The 19,321-nt window shown below is 37.7% G+C and overlaps 1 long non-coding RNA gene and 1 other non-coding gene across 2 annotated transcripts; both read right to left on the bottom strand.

Moving 5' to 3' along the window:
* Window positions 1-210: 210 nt before the first annotated feature.
* LOC116666082 lies at window positions 211-18,798 on the bottom strand. The gene is made up of 3 exons (XR_004322956.1): window positions 18,711-18,798; window positions 12,545-12,547; window positions 211-221 (listed from the first exon to the last, which is right to left on the bottom strand). It is a non-coding gene; the product is annotated as an uncharacterized LOC116666082 (long non-coding RNA).
* On the bottom strand, window positions 5,026-5,097 carry TRNAD-AUC. The gene has a single exon. It is a non-coding gene; the product is annotated as a tRNA-Asp (tRNA).
* Window positions 18,799-19,321: the final 523 nt, after the last annotated feature.

The following is a 19,321-nucleotide window of genomic DNA, read 5'->3' as shown; positions in this document are numbered from 1 at the left end:
GAATTAAAATCTGCACCTTGAGTCATCAGAAATAGGTTTCAATCCTGTCTATGCAAAAATATTTCTTGTGTGACCATGGACAAGTATATCTAAAATCATTAACTCAGATTTTTCATTTGGAAATACCCCTTGATTAGGGTATATTGTGATGACTCAAAGAAGTAAAATATATAGAGCACAGCTGTTCCCTTTCCTTTTCTCTGTAATCTCTGCTCTTCTGACTTTGCTCTGCTCTGGTTTTGTCTCCCAGAACTCACCTTAGCGGAGAAGCGTGACGTCTTTATATCATTTCCCTCGGCTACAGAAGAAACCATTTGAGATCCATAGTTAGGGAGGAGTCAGACGTTCACATGACAGTTTTCAGCTCCAAGTATAACAGTGAACAATGTGCTCAACTATGGGCAGGAAGAAGTCAGGGCCGCTCACAGAGGCTTCATTTATTTTTTCTTTAAATTGATGAATAAGAAGAATCTACAATATCATTAGTCACCTGGATGCAGGAATTCAGAAAATTGTGCCTATAATGGATAGCAATCAACTGCCCTAATTCAAGGATCTAAAACAAATTTAAAGTTTAAGCACATTGATTTCTGCAGTTGAGTAGTTCATGAAGTTTTCAATGAGCCTTTTCTATCTAGGAATGATACAGATTTAGATAGAGATGTACATACATATTTTGTGTATGTAAGTGTGTATATTAAATAATTTGTAAGGTGTTACTGCGGTAATCGACTACTGCTGTAACCGCATTTGTTATTTATAACAGTACATTTATGCATATAATAGAATACATGTGTATATGCATATGTGTGCATAATTTATACTATTTTTCTTATAAATTAAAGAAGAGATTCATAATTACTACAGTGGATGCTGATGCACTGCACAGTCCCACTTTAGGAATGAACAGCTTAATCTTCCACCTGATCGGAGTGACGCCAAAATAACCCTTGGCCCTCAGTTGTCAGTCCTCCTTGTGGACTGTCTCAACAGAGTTGTTTCTGGATGCCTCTTCCCTAGGGCACCCTTCATGTGGCAAAGATACAAAAGCTCAGCCCCCAGAATTGAATAGACATCCAGCTCTCCATCAGCTCGACACCTTCCTTTCTCGACAGTCAATCTAAGAATACTCCCTCTTGAAAAACCTTGCATTGCCATTCCATCTCAGAATCTGTGTTCCAAGGAAGAAAACCTGAAACAGATGCTCAGAAGGAAGGGTCCTTTGAAATGCGAGAGATAGATCGTTAGCAACAGAAACAAAAACAAAATTAGAAAAGTATATATGATAGTTGCTTTTTGAGGGGATAAAAGACAGAGGAAAGGACAGTGATAAAACACAGTGATGGCACCTTCCCTGATGGAAGGATGGTGTTGACTGCGCACAGAGCACTGTTTTGTTTGCCCTAGGGCCCACTTAGGCTAGAATTTTGTCTCTGCCTCTACCTAGCTGGTGAGTCTGTCAGCAAGACACTTAAACCCTCTAATACTTCTTAGGAGAGAGTACATGCCTGGCACATAGCATTGTGTTTGGTACACAACAAACACTACATCAATTAGCAAACAAATAAATTGTAAAAGCTTGTAATCGTTAGCAACTGAATTACCCCCAGAATTGAAATTCCACAGGATTTTTCAAATAAGCTCTTTTTCCATTTTGCTTTATAATAGAGAGGTCTACCCATATTTACAAATCAAAGAATACACAAGATGATTATTTGTTTACAAAGCAATAATCCCCCCTCCCAAAGGATTTATCATAGAATCCCTTTAAAGAGAGGGTGCTTTCATTTGCCAACCTACATGCCCTTTCAGCACTTCTCTACCCTGCTCTGTCCCAGGAAACTGGTCTATATGGGTATCTCCTTTTCTCACCACCTGCCGTGTATGTCTGGCCGATGAGAGATACCATAGTGAGGTCAGAGGGTGGGAGGACATTCAATCAGGCTAACGCCAGGTCCCCTGTCCACCTAGCTCACTTCTCCCTGTTCCAGCAATCACTGTTTTTTCTTGTTTCATTAGTCCTGATATTTATCGCATCTTTTGGCTATTGTTAGATCTAGGACATTTCACTATCCCTTGATTACTTCTTTATACTCTGATCATAGCTTGCTAAACAGTGACTTTATTGGACTTCTTGAAAATTATTCAGCTTGAATGTTCCATCCCTCTCTTCCTCCTGCTGGTATCTTGACTAACTTAAGTGAGTTCACCTGGGGGTTTAAAAACTGTGTTTTTATTTGAAAAAATATATTTTCATTCATATGTTTTTCAGAATCACTTTTCTTCATCATGTGGAGCATTAAGGCAAATGATCTGAGCGGCATTGAATATGAAATCTCTATAATTTTACTCAGAAAGTAAACTTGTGTACTCAGTTCTCTTGAAGTGTCTCAAATGAGCAAATGGATTGATAAAAGTTATTTTAAAATGGAAAGACCTCAACCAGAAGGTTTGCCTACAGTGACAACTGTTATTTCTTTAGGTTTTTTTTCATGCTGAATACCTCTAAGAGATAAAAATAGATTTTTCTTGGTTTTGGCCAACTTAAAAAAAATGTTAAGAAAAAAATTTGAAGCTCTTAAAGAAAACAAACAAAAAGATTTTGTTCTCAAATATGTTAACTACCATTAGCTCAAAGCTGAAAATTGCCTACAAAGCAAAAATATATAAAAATCATAATATAAATCAAGATACAGCCAGCTCCTAGAACATCATGTAGGCACTAGAAGTGGCTTTATGAAAAAAAAGCAGTAGTGCCTTGGTGGAATATTATATCTTCATGTTAGGTGAGAAAAAAAATCAGGATATTCACTTTTAAATGTGAGGATTTCTAGAAGAAAACACATAACGGCTACTGATATGATTTCATCCAAGTTGTAGGACATGGGTAGTATTATCTGCTACGTTAAATTTTTTTAAGTTTCAAATTGTTAGTAATATGTGTAGAATTCATTGTCAGAAAAAAGTACTCATGGTATTTTCATTTCTAAAATGAAAAAAAAAGTGAAAAAACAGACTATTTCTTAATATATTTTAATGTATTCAGGGGAATGAATTTGTCTTGGTAATATACAAACTAGCCTGGATTTGGAATATTAAAGAATGAAGTGAACAGCTCCAAAATTACTGCATCTATATCTATATCTATATCTGTATCTGTATCTGTTTTTTTGGTAAAGATCTTATTTTAGTCATAGAAACTTGGATAAGAAGAACATCACAGGTATCATCCTAATTCCGTCTAAATTATACTTAATTCATGCACTGATCTTAGTATTATCTCTTAGAACTTAAGAAACTGCATCAATTCAATATAAATTTTTCCGAGACAAAGAAGTACTAATATACCAATGCCGGGGATTTCAGAACAAAATCACCTAATTCTCTGGGATTTAACTCATGGTCTTTTTTGTCACTTTGACATATTTTTGTTTCAATACTGCCAGAAAAATCATAGGAACTTGGCATGATGTTACTGTTAGGCTAGGAGTAAAAAGAAACACACAGACACACAAAACTTTAAAAATATTTTTTGAAGGGAGCAAATATTCAGTTTGGAAAAAAACCCAAGTGTTATCACAAGTTATATCAGCAAATAATAAACTGCAAAAGAACACCTGTATGATAATAGTGCATCAGGATGGTGTATCCCCATTTAGAAATGTTAGTACCTCTAGTCTCCCTGATCTGGTTCTTCCAACCTCCCCTTACTTCAGGAAGACCTGGAATACTATGCAGTACTAGCTTTCATTGCACACGTCCGACGTACGCATTCTTTGTCAACGAATGCACAACCATCCTTGAAGTGGAGGTAGTAAAGCTTACTTAGTATTCTTCTCTTTTGTGAATCTAGGTGATTTTTGTTGTCTATAATTATAAATAGCATCACAGTAAATGGCGACCCATGTTGATATTTCTATAATGTAAACCTAAATCAAGCCAGTTGTAAACATGCAAATTAATTACAGAAAAATGTATTGATGCTTTCAATTTAATAGGACCCAGTCAATTAGGCCTAGCCTTCCTTTAGTTTCATCTTTCTTGAATTCTTTACTCAAAATATTTAAACATCTCAATGTCCTGAGGCCCTTCTTCCAAATATCTACACATTTCTCTAGATTCCCCCTACTCTATCCTGTACCTAAATTGCTCCTAACTTTATTGTCCAACCACTAAAAATTCTCATTATTTCAAAAAAAAAAAAAAAATCCTTAAATATTGCCTCTGGTAGGAAGCCTTTCCTAATACTCTACTTAAGATTAAACTCTCTTTCTGCCTTTCTCCCACAGAATTTCACATGCCTCTCCATCAGTATTTACCACACCCTATTGTTGTTTCATGTCTATAACTGTTAAAATCAAGCCTAGTCTCTGCAGGTTTGGCTGGGAGTGACCTGGACCGTGGTGTTCCTCACCTCACTGTAATGTGTCCTTGGAAGCTCTAGAGTTAAGATAGATGGAGACTGTTGCTTAGCCTCATTGTGTTATTTGGGGATACAACTGGTTTTGTGAAGCTCAGTAGTCAGGCAGGTGTTGGACCTCCATGACTCAAATCACAGACACCTTGTGTCTTATTCATGGAAGCCGTGTATAATCCGTGTAAGTGAAGAAGCAATAGACACTGCACTCAACCCACAGTCAGTCAGGTTTCCCATCATTATGAAGATGTCATATCTGTTGTGTCTGTTGCCCTGTGTACTTTTATGAATCTAAGTAAATGCAGTGTTAGATTAAGGCTTAATTTTGTTTCATGAGTCTGATTATCAGCTGAAACCCATATCACAGCTTTGGTGCTTGAATTATAGAAATACATAATATATTATTTATACTCATTTGCTTACATTTTTTTTTAAATAAACTATGTGCTGTGCTGCTCCTTTCGGACAGTTCCCTCTTAACATAAAATTGTTGGAAGATTACTCACATAGTTGGTTTCTAATGTAATTTATTTTTTATAACATAACTTTTGTTTTATTTTTTTTTTTGGTCAGAAGGAGGTGATTAGGTTTATTTATTTATTTTTTAGTGACGGTACTAGGAATTGAACCCATGACCTCGTGCGTGATAGGCATGCACTGTACCACTGAGCTATACCACCCCCACAACTAATGTAGTTTATTTTTAAATACTGTTTAAATAAAATAAGAACAACAGAAAAACGTGTTAAGAAGATGCTTTTTTCCTAATGATTTCGTTTTGTTTTTTCAATACAATTGAAGTCTCTTTTATAAACTATATACAACCTCTGTGTCTACCTCAACTCAAACTGACACTGTAGAAACACAATTATCCAGAATAACATTCTCCAAGTAAGCAATAATGACTTCCTGTCATATTAACTTTGTTGCTGGCATTATCTGGACCACTCGAGAGTCCGCCAGAATGCCAATGGTCAGTCTTGTCTTTTGCCTTCATGATCTAGCTATACACTGAAAATATATGGCTAAATTTTGACATAGACCATTTTGCAGTCTGAGGACACAATTAGACCACAAAATTCAGAGATGTATTTCGTCTCTGAATTTGTACTTTGCATTCAAATAGGGCTCAGCGTGAAAAAAAGTAGATAGTATATAAAGGAGCTTCTTCAAGTTTATCTAGCTACTGGTTCACGTAGTGAAAGATGATTGGGCAAATCACTTGGCCATGGGTGTTGCAACCCCTCTTCTTTGAAGAGCTGGAGCAATCCTGGGTGAATACTAAGTGATTGACCATGATGTAGGTTGTATTTGATAGACTTGAGGCTGAGGAGTGGAGGCAATCTTAGGGATTAGATAAGCCAACAAGGAAAGATAAATTATATACTAGAAAAAAAATACAAAGAAGCACCAATCATGTAGAACATGCAGTTTGGGGACCGCATGAAAAAAATGCTACTTATGAAGTCAACATTAAGGGAGGTTAGGAATAAGGTTGGGTAGGGACTGTTTCTTAATTTGGATGGAGAAAGACTTGTGGAGAGGTGTGTTCTACGGTTGTAAATGACCAACAACATACTGGAAACTGGAGATGAATGTTCATCATTAACTCAGCTTGTAACAGTGAAGATTCCTGATTCTGACAACAAAATCTTCTTTTGTATTCTTTTGGTTTCTATACATTTTGCTGAGGAGAAGCCACAGCTTATATCCATTGTCCAGCAGAGGCTGGTCCCAACACCAGTTTCTAGGATTCTCCTGGTTTTAAAAATCTCATGCAATACTGGAAAGAAAGGTAGATATTTCTCCTTTTTTTAAATAACTACATTTTGAGAAGAGTTTAATAATTCTTCCAGTGGCCTGTCTGAGGCATCAATCTGTGGAGATTCTAATTGAATCCAGCATCCTTCTGGTTTATAATATCATAGGACACTGATAACCCAATCTGACTTGAGCAGGCATGCTCATCATTTCTTAAGAGGATTCATACAAAAGGGTCAGCATATCCAAAGAAGCATGTTTATCTTTCTCTCTTTGTAGGACTGACTACCATCATTTCCACAAGAGAAGAACATCAGTACCATAGCCCACGTATTTATGTAGCAAGTACTTATCACAAATCTTCTGGGTTGGTGGTTCCCACATTTCCACCTATATAAGATCAATTTCAGAATTTTTATAAAATGCGTAGGTATAACCTCTGGCATTCTGAATCGGGTTGTATGAATTATGGTCCTACATTTTATTTTAAAAAACCTAGTGACTCTGATATTGGTGGCCCATAGACCATACTAAACATTATGTAGCCATCGTAAGAAGATGTGTTATGCATATACTCTGTTCTCAAGGAGCACACAGGGAAGAAAGGAGAAAGCTGGGGGGGAAAGGAAGCATAGAAGGAACTGTAAGATTATAAGAAAGCATGTGACAAAAGAGGGGAGAGGTCTCATAAAATAGTGAGTGTTTATCTTTCATGCACTCTGCAGGGTGTTTTATATACATTATAGAATTTATGGGGGAAATCTCCAATCTGCATGTAACAAAATGGGTTAACTTAATGAATCAGTCAGGGGACCCATATAAAGTAACAGAATAAGAATCTTATTCCACGTCAGTCTTTCAAAAAAAATCAATAGTTTTACAGTGATAGCACAGCCAATTAAAAAATGTGTGCATGTATAATCATAATGCAGAAGAGACAAAGGCACTCCATTAATACAGGGACAACATTCTTTCCAGGGTGGAAAATAGCACCGTGACAAGCTATTTAGTTTAAGTAAAATTCACTTACTTCCTGTATTGTTTGGAGAGGATAATTAAGGATTCATTCAAGAGACCACTAGATGTGGAATATTTGACTTGTAGTTGTTATTTTCATGTTGACACACAAGAGCAACAACTAGATACATTAAAAAAAAAAGTTAAAGTCCTAAAAATCTTATATATGTATGGTAGCCAGCTCTTATTTTTTTAATGATCAAATGAGTCCCTGAAAGGGTAACTTGTTAAAACTCACAATAAATTAATTTTGCTAGCAAGAATTTTTGTCATAAAATACTTGTTTTTTGGCATAATATTGAGTCATGAGAAAATGATTCCCTTTTCAACTCCCTTTCAATTCTAATTTCATCAAAGAGAAAGTTTTCATTTTGGTCCTAATCTTTCAAACCTCTGTAAGAGTTGCTCATCTGCTTTTTTAACAGAGGGAAAGGAAGCTTCAGGCTCTAAGTCTTGGTCAGAGAAGGAAAATCTGGCTAAGATTTTACAAAATACCACTTTGTTTTCATTGTATTTATTTTTATGGTCACTTTCTATTTATGGCCAAGTGATTCTGGTCTCCCATTTTACGATAGTGATTAGAATATCCCTTTCTAAATAAATGTACTTCAGAGTCTATGTCAAGGAAAACATTAATAGGGCAGATGGTAGGTAGTTAAAGGCCAAAGATATGAAGACCATGCAAGAATGACAGTCATTTTGGAAGCTCTGTTTTAATGGAAAGAGTCATGAACATTAGAATCCACTCTAATAGAAGAACTGAGTCAGAGGCCCTGGTCACAAGCAAATCACTTCAGCTCCTTGTAAATGGTGGGCAGTGATGGGGAAAATACCTGTTATGCCCAACTAACTGGATCAAAGGGAATGAAAAGATGGGATGGTTGATAAACTTCAGAGGGAGAGTGAACAACATAGGCATACAGTGTTATTATCATTACCCTGTGCCCATAGGATTAATAATCTTTCATTTTTTTCTAAACCAGAAGAACATCTAGTCATACCTGGATTCTGAATTCTTCAGGTCAAGGCTGGCTTCTCATGGTGTCACTGGGAAGGTCTAGTGGTGGGGATGGGGACAGTCAGTGGAAGGACAGGTTACCATTTTGTCTCCCCTCTTCTGGATAGAACCCACCTGGAGTGGCCTGGGGCCTCAGTCTCCACCCATATTCACACCCCTACTCCCAAGTCAGAGGCACACCAGGGTCTTGGATGTGGCCTTTTGTGATATATTGTTGTTCAAAACAGGTGTTTTGCTAAACTGGGTGGGAAGAGTAGTGTAACAGATATTCTCATGGATCTTGACTCTGGGGCTCCTGGGTGGTTTAGTGTAGTAATTTCTCCTGGAGGATTTGGATTTCGATCGTTGGCATCCCATTGACCTAAAATTCCCAAATACACTCTTTGGTAATGTCTTCACTGTCTGCCAACAGGGTGCCACTTCAGTCGGATCACTTGTAGAAGCCCCTGGGTGCCAGCACCGTGAGCAAGTTGCTGCCTTCAAGCTCTGTACAAAAGTTGAAGGCAAACACTCCTCAAGTGCGAAAGCTGCCAAAGGATGTTTTTGACCAGAAGGATCGACCCTGTGCCTGGATGTCCTAGGTGGTGTGGCGGCAGGGCAGCAGGTGATTGCAGTGGGACTGATCCACATTGCACTGCGGGAGATCGTGTTCTGACGAGGCGCCCACGTACCCACATCATCCCTGCAAGGCGAGGAATGGACTGTTGACTAATTAAGTCCTGAATTCTTCATTTGGGCCTGGAATGGTGGCATTGGCCATCAGCAGGCCATTGGCTACGATGCCCAGGAAGCGTCCAGTGGGAGACTGTAGGATCCTGCCTCAGTTCCAGCGCATATGAGAGAAGGTGTCAGACTCCAGTGGATAAGGTATTTTTTCAATGTCTCCCCTTTATCTGCTGTTACTTCCCAAAACACAACCTAAAATCCTTCCATGCCAAATGTAACCATGGATGTGTTGTACCAGCCATGCAGGTCTTCCCTTTTGTGTCAAGGCAGCTGGGACTGCAGGTAGCTGAAGACTATCAACTGGTCTTTCTTGAGGAATTGCCCTCAGCCAAAGAGAATGTCCTCATCCAAGATGGTGCCTCCTCCCAGGTATGCAGCCTGCATCCTCTGAGTGGTAAGTATCAAGGTCTGCCTGCCTTTACTTTAAGACTGGACAATTCTGAAGGGCTGACCCATCACCAAAGCTCCCCAAGTGACTGTCTGAGCCTTTTATTGCAGCTCAATCACAACCCAGTACCTCCCTCTAAGCAACCCTACTGCCTTCATTCCCTTCCAGGTGTTGATCTTGAGGACACTCCTAATATGTGAGCCTGGGCCTGTTGTCCTAGGAACCTGACTCAAGACATCAAATTATTTGTTATTCCCTTCAGATGGTTTAATTTTCTGTGTATTAATTATTGTGAAATGCTACCTTTTGCTATATTCTTCCACGGACACTGCTATGTTATTTTCAGCTTAAATTGCATGTTAATTAGGATACCAGTGGGAAATTGATGACATCTTAAATTTATTATAACTTCAGGAGGGATTGCTAAAGGGACTATTTTAAAAGGTAAAGATAGAATAAATAGAAAACACCAGGATATTCCTTCCTGCACTGTGGGGGCAGAGTGATGCCACACTTGACTCCAAGGAGATGAGGAAAATGAAAGAATTTAGGGGAAGAGCTTATAGAGAGGACCGCATTGAGAAGGGCCAGGGGCTCTTGGCTGAAGGAAGCAGCTGATTCAAGCGTACCCTGCAGGGAAGGATCTGAGACAATAAACACATCAGGATGAGAGTAAGGGGATGAGCAGACCTGGACAGAAAATGGAAGAGACAGGAATGCCCAGGTACAGTAGGTATCTCAGAACCACCCACAAGAATGCCTGTTCCATCATTTGACATAAGAAGTATATTCCATTTCATTATCGTGGTCTATTTGTATGTTTATTTCTGAGGAAGATTTTGAGCTTCCTAAGATGTGGGGTTAGACATTGCTCATTTCAGAATTTCTAACACCTAGCACAGTGCTGAGTATAGAGCAACTTCCTCATTCCTTGCTTACTCTTTGCTTAATATCCTCCTCATCCTTTGATTTGCCTTTGCTGAAGAATAGGTAACCTGCCTCCCTCTAAAAATTATGCACTGTGGTTTCCTGGGGGATGTACCTGGAGGTGTTAAAGAGAATGGGACATCAGTCTAGAAAGTTGAAGCAGCTGACAAACTTTGGAGATGAATGTGGTGATGGCTGTCATCGCCATAATGCCATTATGTTCAGAGAAGTCAGTAAAAATGTATTAAGTGACTTAGTGAGTGGAAGCAGTTAATGACACAACTAGGGCGAAATACGAGTGCCTTCATGTCTTGCTCCGCTCTTTCTTGCCAACGCAAGATAAGACCGCTTTAAGTGAACGATGAACATGAGTGAACTGCTAGCATCCTCAAGAGCAGACACGTATTTCAGAATCGTGTATTAAAATCACACTGAAAGAAGAAAAGCGGATAGTCTGCATCTCTTTGGAAGTAAGGAGGTTACCAAAATATGTTGTCAGAATTCAGTCTTGATGAAAGGAATTCGAGTGAACAAATCACTGATCTTAATCAACCACCGTTGATTGTGTAGCATTGGGTTGAAAACAGTGGAGGCAGGTTCATCAAGCAAGAGAGAAATGGCAGTCATGAAGGTCCTCTCAATTGAAGCAAGTGTGGGAAGAGAAGGGGGAATTTAAGCCTGTCAGGGAAGAGGCTCTGCCAGGTTTCAGAGGCCAAGGAAACAGGCCCCAGATGGAGTCCTGTGGACTTCTGCCATCTCCTTGGCTGGGCTGAATTTCTGCCATTTGCCTGCATCTGTCAGTGCAAAAGGCAAAATCTCTCCCCTCCCACCCACCTACTTCTACCTCCACCAGCCCACCCCAGCCTTTTCAAAATGCATTTTATTTTATTGTCTCATTACTTATTGGAGACAAGCTCTGGAACTCCTCTCTCCACCCAAAGCAGCCCACTTCCTGCTGTACAGGAACTTACTTTTCTGCCTGGAGCAGGTGTTATTGTTTAAAAATATCAGACAAAACCCCTTTAGCTCCTATAAAAAGCATAGCTTCAGAAGCTTTATATAATTTTCAGAGCAAATGGCATCAAGGATTTGCTCTTGCACCTGCCTGCTCTGCAGATTTGCATAACTGCTCATTGCTGTACAAATGTGGCACAGCGTTTGGTTCTATTTAACGCAAAAAACAGAGGCCCTGTCCATCTGTAAAGCATCTTCCAAAAGAGTCACAGACACTCACTGTGCTTAAGCACATGAAAGAACAAGGGAAGGTTTCAGAATTTTCATGCTAAGAGAAAAATTTTAAAGCACAAAATATTAAAAATTGACAGGATAAGGCTATGCACATATTTTTGTCTCTGTAAGATTTAAGCGTCTACTTGAATACATTACATTCTGAACATTAGGCATTGGCTTGTGGGAGGATTTTCTTAATAACATTAAGCTAACAAGCCTAGTTTGGACCAATAATGTGAACAAATGGTCTTAAATTCTAGTACCATTGGTGTTGATATAGTCTAATAAATTGTCCAAAATTTAGAGTTTTCAAAATATAAAATATTTAAAAGAATAATAAGGGGGGAAATAGCACAAAGGGGAATTCAAATAGAGTTAGATTGCCGCTCAAAGTGCATACTTTTCTTTACGTCTTGCTTCAAATATAAATCTTTTCAAACACATTGTATTGAGCAAAGTAGTGAGCTCTCTGTCAAACTTGTTTTTTCTACTAAGTGCTGTTCTGTGTCCTTTTTAATGATTTGCTATCCTGTATCTTGTTCTCTCTATCCGGTCTTACTTCAGATTTTCATAATTACTTGCCAAAATTAATATAATAACTACTACAATAGTCTAATTATTGGTATCACAGCCTTTAATTTCCATACCAACAAATTCATCTTCTATACTTTAATTTGTATGATTTTCTTGGAAAATAAATAGGAAAAGGTAATTATCCTGTTAAAACAGTATCACTTCCTCCCATTACCCATAATAAAATATCCAAGGTCCATATTTGAGCTTTTTTTTACTTCATTTCCAACCTCTTTTTCTGTTGGTCCTTTACCTATTTTTTTTTAATCACTGTTGACATTTTATGCCAAAGACATATAAATTTTAGATTTGTTTTTTATTGAGGTAACATTATATAAGGTTTAAGGTACACAACATGATAGTTCTACTTCTGTTTTCCCACAGCATGCTCACTACCAAAAATTTAGTTTCCATTCGTCACCATGTAGTTGATTCCCTTTAGCCATTAGGGAGTCTTCCCCACACCCTCCCCCTCAGGAACCACTACTCTCTTCTCTGTATCTGTATGTTTGGTTTGGTTTGGTTTGTTCATTCATTGTGGTTTTTAAAAATATTACATGAGTGAAATCATATGGTAATTGTCTTTCTTTGCCTGTCTTATTTCACTTAGCATAATACCTTCAAATCCACATGTTGTTGAAAATTAGACTGACTAATCTTTAATGTTGTGTACCTGGAGGAAGCTCCAATTTGAAAAGATACATGCACCCCAGTGTTCACAGCAGCACTGTTTACAGTAGCCAAGACATGGAAGCAACCTAAATGTCCATTGACAGATGACTATATATATATATATATATATATATATATATATATAGAGAGAGAGAGAGAGAGAGAGAGAGAGAGAGAGAGAGAGAGAGAGACATAATGGAATACTACTTAGCCATAAAAAAGAATAAAATAATGCCATTTGCAGCAACATGGATGGACCCAGAGACTGTCATACTGAGTAAAGTAAGCCAGAAAGAGAAACAAAAATACCATGTATCACTTATACGTAGAATCTTTACAAATGACACAAATGAACTTATTTACAAAACAGAAACAAACTAACAGACATAGAAAACAAACTTATGGTTACTAGGGAGGAAAGGGTAGAGGGCTAAATCGAGAGTTTGGGATTTGCAGATGCTAACTACTGTATATAAAATAGATAAACAACAAGGTCCTACTGTATAGAATAGGGAACTATAGTCAATACTTTGTAATAGCCTATAATGAAAAATAACATGAAAAGGAACATATATAGTATATGTATATGCATATATAATTGAATCACTATGTTGTACAGCAGAAATTAACACATTATAAACCAACTATATTTCATTTAAAATATATATAAAGAAGTTATACAAGTAAAAAAATTTTTGACGTTGGATGTGGAACCTGTCCTGTACATTGGAGGGTGTTTAGCAGCACACCTGGCCTCTGCTCACTGGATTCCCATACCATTGCCCCACAAGTGATGACAATTAATCATGGCTCAAGGCATTGCCAAATGTCCCATGGTCACAAAATTTTGTCTCATTAAAAACCACTGATCTTAACACTGGTTTCATGGAACTCATGTGTATCCTTAAATGTACAAATTCATTTACATATTAATTTTAGTATCCACATAACATATTCCTACTCATCCATCATGATCAAACTCAAGTGCCATTGCTCATGTGAAGTTTTCTGAGGTCCTTCTAACAGTTATTTCTTTGTGCCACATAAGACATAACCCTATTTGATCACATAATACCCTGTGTTGAAATGTTTATTTCAGTCTTGCCCATAAATCTTTGAATTTATCAATGTAAAACTTCTTTTTTTAACACAGATCTTTGGTTATGCTATTACCTAGTAAAACAGACTGCCATGTGAGAGACAGGAACTTACTATGTTTGAAAGACTGATTGAGTGATCAACAGCATGTTAAGATGATGAACAGATGTTTGCCTATGTGCCACACACTAGCATAGAGTAGATTCTCAATTAATATATGTTTAGAGAAGTCTGTATTGTATTTAGAGAAATCTGTATTGTAACGGCACTCATAATGTTGGGAGCCTGTATAACACTATGACACTCCAGGAACAAATCCCATAACCTTCCTGGATATTCATTTCAAATTATGAAATCTCTCAGAATATTATCCTTTAAGTATAAGCTAAGTTGTTCATGTAAAAATTATCCTTATTTCATTTCGGATGTGCTGAATTAAACAGGTTCCTGTTCCATCTTGTCTATGTTGTAACCTTTACTAGACTAGAAGATGAATCTTAAATGGCCCTGGATAGTCTGTGATCCATGCAAAATAATTGCAGTCCACTTATCTCTCTCTCTCTCATTTTTACCCTTTTCTCATTGGAGCAATTCTCTTATCCTTCAATTTTTTGTGTGGTTTAGCATGAACTAATGACTGTACATGTATGCCTAGGAAAGTTTATAGTCTGAATTATAGCAGGAACGGCTTTTGACACGAATTTGCATTGTGAATATTTGTTATAAAAAATAAGAAAAGAGGAATAAGGTAATGGACTGTTTGTGAACTCTCCTCTCTTCTCTGACATCATGGGAGTCAGAGGAAGACAGGTCAAGATGGATGGCCAGATCCTTAAATGGTTTATAAATTGGTGAAAACTCAAAGAAAGGATAAGGCTCTGTCTTTATCCTCTTATTGTTACATTCTAGTTCTTGTGACAGGCCTTAAAATAAGCCATTTTCCTTCCCTGTGTCAATAAAGCAGACACAAAAACTCTTCCTTGGTGATTTCAGTACACTGGGGAACTTTTCTCTCTTGATTTGAATGGAATGCATTTAAAAAGTGATGATTAATTCTGCAATGATTTGAACAGCTAGCAGTTATAACTAGAGTAGGTTAGTAGATATTGGATCAGGAAGTGAGGATGAATGAAAGTACACTTCAGGAGATCTGTGTGTGTGTGTGTGTGTGTGTGTATACAGATATAACTGTATCTATACATATACCCATATCCATCTGTCCATCTGGAGAGAGATTCACTATAGGAAATAGCTCACAGGATTATGGAGGCTAAGTCCCACAGTCTGCTGTCTGCAAGCAGAAGAACCAGGAAAGCTGGTGGTATAATTCAGTGCAAGTCCAAAAACCTGAGACTTAGGGAGACAGTGTTGTAAAGCCCCATTTGAATCCTAAAGCCCAGAAACCAGGAGCACCAATGTCTAAGGGCAGGAGAAGATGGATGTCTCAGCTCAAACAGAAGGACTGAATTTGCCGTTCCTCTGCGTTTTTATTCTACTCAGGCCTTCAGTGGATGGATGCTTCCCACCTGTACTGCTGATTCAATGCCAGTCTCTTCCAGAGACACCCTCACAGACACATGAATTCATGTTTTACTAGCTATCTGGGCATCTCTTAGCCCAGTCAAGTTGACACATAAAATTAACTGTAACAGATGTGTTCCAAAAATATAGAATGAAAAATAACATAATGGAGAAAAGAGAAAAAAAAAGATTGGTGAAGCATGTAAAGACTTAGGCCCTCGATTCTTTTTCTTTATTAAATTGAAGTGTAGTCACTTTACAGTGTGTCAATTTGTGTCAATTTCTGGTGTACAGCATAATGTTCCAGTCATACATATACATACATAAATTCCTTTTCAGATTCTTTTTCACTATAGGTTACTGCAGGATCTTGAATATAGTTCCCTGTGCTATACAGAAGAAACTTGCTTATCTATTTTATATGTATTAGTATCTGCAAATCTTGAATTTCCAATTTATTCCTTCCCACCCATTTCCCCCCAGGTAACCATAAGTTTGTTTTCTATCTATGTGAGTCTGTTTCTGTTTTATAAATTAGTTTCATTTGTGGTTGGTTTTTTTTTTTTTTAGATTCCACATGTGAGTGATACCATATGGTATTTTCCTTTCTCTTTCTGACTTACTTCACTTAGAATGATGATCTCTGGGTCCACCCATGTTGTGGCATTATTTTTCTTTTTAATGGCTGAGTAGTATTCCATTTTATAAATATAGCACACCTTCTTTATCCAGTCATCTGTCGATGGACATTTAGGTTGTTTCCATGTCTGGTCTTTTGTAAATAGTGCTGCTGTGAATGGGCCCTTGTTTCTACTTCAGTGTATGTGTTTGCTGATAAATGAATTAGAAGCCACTTATAAATAAGAATTTATTATTGATATAAAGATCTTATTAGTAAGCATTAACACATAATTAGCAAATAACCTGGGATATAGCTAGGTTTAGAATATCTAGACACATTTTGAAATCCTGATGCTTTTAACACTATCATTCTATTCCCTGAGCTCTGGTTTTTTGGTCCTGGACACTATCTGGAATATAACACATTTCTTGCAACTTATAACTGTTGATGTAATATTGAGTAAAGTTTGCCTTACTTTGACAATTTAATACAGCTTTTTACTTTACTTAGAGTTCTGAAAATGGTGTTAAAAGTATTTTTAAGGTTATATATTTTACAGTTATAACATTATATATATATATATATATATAAAACCCCCTCTTCTAGAAAGGAGCTGAACATATGAAAAAGTATTTTTCTCTCCCATAGTCATTTTCCATGACTTTATGGTCTATTTTCCATGAGCAATCAGCTTTTTTCTTCTTCATGCTATCACATAAATATTGTTGTTTGGGAGGATAAAAATCAATGGCTTGATTCATATATCCATGTATCAAATATGTTATCCAAAACCATTTTCTAATATTGAAAAGCAAAGAGAAAAGTTATTTCTCTCAGAAATTGCAATTTGTTTTCTTGTGACTTATCAGCAGTGCCTGCATAGTTTCAGAAAATCCCATAACCGGATTTGTTTTTCCAAAAGAAGTGTTGGGGAGGTGAGTGTTCAGCTTTTCACACCACAGAAGATTAATTACTCTGATAGGACAGTGGAAGACATGAGAAAATGATGAAATGGAGCTGATTGGAAAGTGGAGGCCCTAGACTTCGGCAGACTCCCAGGGTACAGCAGTCCAGATGAGGCAAATATGTCACGGTATTTGTTACAATTTATTGAATTAATTTTGTGTGACACTTTAGAGCACTATCCGACTGCTGGTACATAGTAGGCAGACAATAATGATGCTCATTTTTGAAAGAGGGATTACTTGTCCTCATTGAAACTGTAGAGTAATATGCAACTTGGTTTACTTTCTAGAAGTAGGATTCACAACGTTGACTCTGCCTCTCTTCTCTGCCTATTCTTACATCCACATGTGCAGAGCGTGTAAACGGTGCACATGTGCACACACACACACATGCACGCACATGATTTCAGTTTTTAACTCCCAGTCAGTCCATGGTGATTTTCTTGACATAATTCAGTAAAATGTATTACTAAAATTGCTCTTACTTCATAATGAGTCCTCTGTTGTGAGGACAAATTGCCAAACCATGGACTCTGAAATGGATATGACGTGACACAATGAATTAAAAATCTAATCTCCTCTCATTGTATAAGCACCATAAGTCTTCTAATCCTATTTTTGTTCTGAATATTCATAGTCCTTTGATAATGAGATTCTTTTCCTGGAAAAAAAATAATAAAGGCTTCATTTGTAGTAGGAGATGTTAGAGTGGGTCTACTTGTTGATAATCACTTGAGGTAATTTAATAATTTACATTTCTTTCATGTGTGTTTGAAAAGTATACTCTGTTATAGGTAATAGGTACTAGAGTCACTCACATCAAACCTTGCCTTCTCATTCCCTCTCCTGTGAAATAAAATATCTGAATCAAGAATTACCATATCTTAGAGGCTCAGACTGTGTAATTATGCCAATTTTCAAGGCAGCTCAAATGGTTAGATAAAATGCATTTGAAAATCAGTATTTTGCACTGATCACTTGATTCAGTCTCATTAGATAGCATTACCTTACTTCCAGACATCAATTAATGCAACAGCTAGAGGATGAATCTCTCTACATTCTGGGCTTTAGCTTGCCATCATATTAGGTGCAGAGAAAAATGAAGGACACAGAACACTAGGCATGCAAAGAAAAAAATTAAAAATGATTATTGAATGTGATTATTTGAAAGAATAGAAATATTTTGAAGCCAGAGCTGAAGTCATGGCATCTCAATGCAAAAAAATAATTCCATAGGAGATTTAAGTCTTTTTTTTTTTTTTTTTTTCCCATAAAGCCCTGGGCCTTTTTGCCAAGAACACGGCCTAGGGTCGACTGAGCTTTTGATCTCAGAAATCACCAAATGAGTCCTTTTCTTTTACTAGTAAGGAAACCAGGTCCCAGCAGTGGTGGCAGTGAGCAATTTTTAGAAAGGCAAAAAGAAATCAGCAGGACCAAAATTTGAAAAGGAAAAGAAGAGGGAGAAGGAGAAGATTAAGAAGATTCTAAGTGTTAGGGACCTCCCAGCGTATTATGGCCACAGCCAAAACCAAGCTCCTGCCTCCAGCAGCCTTTCTCTTTTAATAAACAGATAGGGCATATCCATTCTGTCGTTCAGATTCTCCCAGGAAAAGAGCTCTTCCTTATTTGCATCATATGTTGAAGGCTACCTATTTGCTAAAGTAAGGACAGTTAGATTCCAAACATAAGAATGTGCACAACCTTTACTGCAACATCTTATTTTTCTTTCCAAATGACCTTTATGAAGGAGGCAAGGTGTTTCTTTTGAGACCCACATCACTTCCCCCATGTGTGGCCATGCCCTACATTTTGCCTAATGATGCTGAGTACATTACAGGTTATGAAGCAAACATATAATCTCACCTGCATGCAGGCATCCTCTCCACACAACCAGGTTTCTACATACCAGAGAAACTGTTGAGCATATCTGGTCATAGTGGGTAAGGATGAGACTCCAAACTCTGCCACTTGTTTTGACCCCGTGAGACCCTGACATGCCCTTGAAACTACCCAACCTCAGTTCACCACCTAGTTCTCTGATTTGTTATTTTCCTTCTGGCCCTGTGTTCACTGTAAGTTTCACTTCTCAGTAATCAGCCTTGGCATCTCATTTCTCCTTACTGATTACAACTTGTGATCTCTCTAGTTCCTGCTTCAAAGGGTTTGTCCCTGGACACCTCATCTGAGCTATTTCCTGAGAAGTAGTCATAGAGTATACTGTCCAGGTGGGTGATGAACTGGGCTCTGCTTTCCTTTTTGTCTGTCTGGACAGCCCTTGATTGTCTCAGCCTTGGCCAGTGCCTGTCCCCAGAGAGGGTAAGACTGCTGGTCTGAAGGCCCAGGGAAGAATCAGGGAGTGGGCACCTCTCGGCCCTGTGTCTGTTCA

Source organism: Camelus ferus, chromosome 9 (genome assembly GCF_009834535.1).
Source record: "Camelus ferus isolate YT-003-E chromosome 9, BCGSAC_Cfer_1.0, whole genome shotgun sequence".
Taxonomy (NCBI): Eukaryota; Metazoa; Chordata; class Mammalia; order Artiodactyla; family Camelidae; genus Camelus; species Camelus ferus.
Note: the sequence above shows the minus strand (reverse complement) of the source record. Positions and strands in the feature narration are given on the sequence as shown.